Raw genomic sequence first — 4,743 nt, 5'->3', positions numbered from 1 at the left:
AATTCTTATTTATTTCCCATTTCAAATAAATACTACTTTCACTCCAGGATCAAAAAAATAAAAGCAAAGCTAAACAAACACATCACTACAACATCACATTAGTAAAACTTTATCAAATTCTGAGTGAACAAAAAAGGAGCTACATTTTCATGAATCATAGCCAACAATTTGAATTATTACCTAAGCCTGTTTTAAAAAATATCTCTCAGTGTTACAGCTCTTTTAGAATTTGTCTAGTAGGTTTTCCAGTATTTTCTGGAGAACTCCCCACAAGAAAAAAAAAAAAAAATCTCTCAGCCTTTTTTCCCTATACAGATGTGGCCTACGCCTATTTAAATTGGATTCACTTTCTGTTTGATTTTCCTCCTCCTTTCTCCATCACAAATCTCTAACCTTTTTTTCAATCCAAAGCAAGTAAACTATAATTCTGTCTCAACCCATACCACCCAGACTGTCGTAACTAACATATGCATTAAAAAGATCAATTTCTCTTCTTCAGACAATTTCTATACAAGGCTCAGAAAATAACTATGTTTTCTCTCTATTAAATGGACACCTTCTTTGAGTTTTCATAGTTATTTATGGCTCACAAATATGGTACATTAGATGAGTAGAAGGTTCAAAGTACCTTAAGGTCTAAATAGAGAGTGAAAATAACACAGATAAATAAGGTAAAGTCTTCACCATTCAATAACCCACATTGTTAGGAAGGAAATAGTTACATGCCCTATTAACTATTAAAAAGAGAAAATATAATCGTGAATAATGTATTCAAGGAATATTTAACAAAAACTTACCAAACCTTAGAGACTTCTGAGTAAGAGGTCTTTGTTGTCACTGTCTGACCACACTTTAAATTCTAACTTCAGCTCCAATATCCAAATAGATACAATTTAAAAATAATGGTGAATACAAACTAAACATCTCTGAGGCCCAGAGCTGAAAAATGTAGGTGCTTTGTGTTCTCAGGTTAGAGTAAATGAAGCTCAACTGTCTTAGCATGATGAAGTAAATATGTCAGATATATAGTGTATCCTTAAAATAAGATCCTCAGATGGGCATCTTAAACCACTGGGACTAAAGCTTCCAACATTTCTTCAGTGACTGAGGAAAACAGTAATTTGAAAGCCAGCACATGGGCAGTTTCCTCTTGGCTTAGCAATTGCATCCTTGCTATCTTTAGTATTACCAAAGGTAGACACCCCGGGCTACGACATTGCTCTCAAGGAGGGATCATAGCAAGCGTAGGTGGAGAAATTATAGAGACTTTAGACTTAGTCTGAGGAGGAGACATTTGAAAAGAAAGAAGGAAATCTCACTAAAGATGAAAATATGATATAAACAAATCCCTAAACATATACTTTTTTAAAGCTGAGGCAGGGGGAAAGCCTAAAAATGATAGCTAACAAAATGCAATGGAGACTCTTACTTTCATCCAAGATGGAATAGCAGGGATTGCGTCTACCCTCCTGCCTTAAAACAATGCAACACTGGAAAAAATACATTGATCAGTGACTTTCCAGATAGAGGACACTAGGCAATAAAAGCCAGTGATCCTTGAGAAACAGGAACTAAATGGAGTACACCCCAGAATTGCTCCAACCTACTGCCTCTAAAAGGTCTCCAGGCAGCAGTGCAGGGAAACGAAACCCAACACTGAAGAGACAGAACACTGAGTCCTGGGAAGCAAAGGAGCTGGAGTTCACTGAGGAGAGTACCAAAAACGGTCGCTGCATCAAGATGAAAGAGTTCCAGAAGTTTGCTGAGGGACACCCCTTGAGTGTTCAGCTGAGTACTGATCACCACGAGAGCATGGACACACCATTAGGGATGAGAAAACAAAGGGGTGAGAGACAGATATATGAAATTACTCCTTCTTTCTTATGAATCTGATCACTGATCATGCCACCTCGCTGCCTATTTCAGTATGTCCTTATCTTTGAAATTCACCATGATATTCCACATGTGTTTCTTCATATTAGTATTTCATTTACCATGTGGTGAGTCCTTTAAATAATTGCAAAATTGGTCATTAGTTCAAACCAATATGTATTCTTGGATATCTACAAAAACAGAATATTATTTCTGTTCATTTTGACTGTTTTTTTGAATTTCTATTAACTCTATTTCACATCTTCAATGCTTCTCTTAAATCACTTCATTTTTTTTGTCCCATTCTTTTGCTTTATGAATAATTTTCTCAAATCTCTTCTTCATAGCACTGACTTTATTTTCTTCAGTTGTACTCGGTCCTGTTTGCTTCTGATGCCATTTTTGATTTCCAAAGATAGAAATTATTATGCTAAATGTTTTTAATGTCTTCTAGTTTACTTTTTTCTTAGTTTGTAATCTTTTGATTTTATGTAATGTGTCTTTTATTATAAAGACCATAGTTAAAAATACTTCCTTAGGAATAAAAACAGTTCATCTTTCTCCTTAGGAAAATCTGTTGCAAATTTCCATTTGATTTTTCTGATACTATGTTTATTTCTTATATTTTGTTTCAGAGTTTTTTGAGCATTTTCATGTATTTTTTTCTTCTGTTTCACAATCTTAATCGGTCACCAACTAACCCAACAGTACTTGTTTTTACAGAACAAGTTATACAGATCTCTTCCTCCTCTATATTCTCTCTATGGGCCATTTTTCCTTCAAAATTTAAACTGGTATAATGGTTGATATATGTGGTGTTAAAAATCCTGCATTTCAGTAGCCGACAAGAAAAAAGAAGAGAGCTCAGTCTCTAAACATTTACAATCAGAGAATTTTGATCTTCCACATACTTGATTTATATCTTGCTTTGTTTTGTTTTGTCAGTTTACAACAATGGACTGCAGCCCATATCTTTTGCATCGAAGGAGTAAGGTGGGTCATTTGGAACTGTGCTCTACCTAATTTAAACTGTTTACATAATTCAAAATCTTAAAGTTTTCTGATTTTAAAAAACTTTCTGATTTTAAAAATTCATAGTCCATGGAAAGTTTTATCTTTATTAGACTACCACCAAAGAGAAATGGTTATATGAAACCATAAATTTGACTTTCCTTTAAAGTCAGTTTTAAGTGCTTTTGGTTTGAGTCAGAGAAAAGGGCTGCATCCATGGTGGCCCTCATCTCACCCACAACCTGCCTGTAACTCTGTCCTTTATTCCATAAATCTACACTACAAACATGGAGTTTTCAAGAAATATCCCCTGCCACCCCATCTCTTTCCTTACAGCTCTGAGTCAGTCTGCGATGTCTTCCTCCAGTTTAATCCCAGCTCTACTGATAGTCAGACCTTGTGACATATAGACTATGTTTGGCACCATGCCCTATTTTTTGTCCTTATTGTTCTTTTGTCATTTCTCTTAGTTTCTGGGAAAAGCCTTTTTTCCCCAGAGAATGCTATATTCTTTTTTGTGTCAGAGAGCTCCACTTGATTTTCCAGGTAATAAGCTTAAGATTCCTGGTTTTTACCATAAAATCAGCTGCATGAGGACAAGTGGTAATAACCCTGATTAAATACAGTAAAGTTTGAGAAGCCTATTCAGTTTTTCTAGGTTAAAATCTAAACTGAGTTTGTTTTTTTAAAGTAGTAACAGAAGTATTTCATGTAAAATAGTTAACACTGAATTTATGTTGATGGGCAACACAATTCTTGTTGGTATCAACTCTCATTACATACAGTGATTTTCAACTGGAGGGCTCAAGGTAGTGGTAGTAAAATTTAAAAGAACAGTAATAGAGATTCTGATCTTCTAGCAGTGGGGAAGGAATTCCCATTCTTCCACCTAAGATACACTGAATGTAAATGTATCTTATTTACATATGTTCATACCATCCTTGGAATATAGTGCTCAGTTCTGAATATCACATTTCAAAAGAGATACCTAGATGGAAAGTTAATGTCAAAAAATTGAAGGCACATGGTTGGAGTAAATGTATATGTGTATATATATATATATATATATATATATATATATATATATATATATTTTTTTTTTATTAAGGTATCATTGATATACACTCTTATGAAGGTTTCACATGAAAAACATTGTGGTTACTACATTCACCCATATTATCAAGTCCCCACCCATACTCCATTGAAGTCACTGTCCATCAGTGTAGTAAGATGCCACCGACACTACTTGCCTTCTCTGTGCTACACTGTCTTCCCCGTGACCACATACACACCATGTGTACTAATCATAATACCTCTCAATATGCTTTTCCTTCCCTCTCCACCCACCCTACATCACCCCTCCCCTTTGGTAACTGCTAATCCCTTCTTGGAGTCTGTGAGTCTGTTGCTGTTTTGGTCCTTCAGTTCCACAAGTGAGGGAAATCATTTGGTACTTGTCTTTCTCCACCTGGCTTATTTCACTGAGCATAATACCCTCTAGCTCCATCCATGTTGTTGCAAATGTTAGGATTTGATTTCTTCTTATGGCTGAATAATATTCCATTGTGTATATGTACCACATCTTCTTTACCCATTCATCTACTGATGGACACTTAGGTTGCTTCCATATCTTGGCTATTATAAATAGTGCTGTGATAAATATAGGGATGCATATGTCTTTTGAATCTGGGATCTTGTATTTTTTAGGTAAATTCCTAAGAATGGAATTCCCAGGTCAAATGGTATTTCTATTTTTAGTTTTTTTGAGGAACCTCTATATTGTTCTCCACAATGGTTGAACTAATTTACATTCTCACCAGCAGTGTAGGAGGGTTCCCCTTTCTCCACTCCTTGCCAGTA

The 4,743-nt window shown here is 35.2% G+C and overlaps 1 non-coding gene across 1 annotated transcript; it reads left to right on the top strand.

Moving 5' to 3' along the window:
* The first annotated feature begins 206 nt into the window (after positions 1 to 206).
* Positions 207 to 268, top strand: LOC118974080 (U7 small nuclear RNA). The gene has a single exon (XR_005063661.2). It is a non-coding gene; the product is annotated as a U7 small nuclear RNA (small nuclear RNA).
* Positions 269 to 4,743: the final 4,475 nt, after the last annotated feature.

The sequence above is a fragment of the Manis javanica genome, chromosome 11, assembly GCF_040802235.1.
Source record: "Manis javanica isolate MJ-LG chromosome 11, MJ_LKY, whole genome shotgun sequence".
NCBI classification, from domain to species: Eukaryota; Metazoa; Chordata; class Mammalia; order Pholidota; family Manidae; genus Manis; species Manis javanica.
Note: the sequence above shows the minus strand (reverse complement) of the source record. Positions and strands in the feature narration are given on the sequence as shown.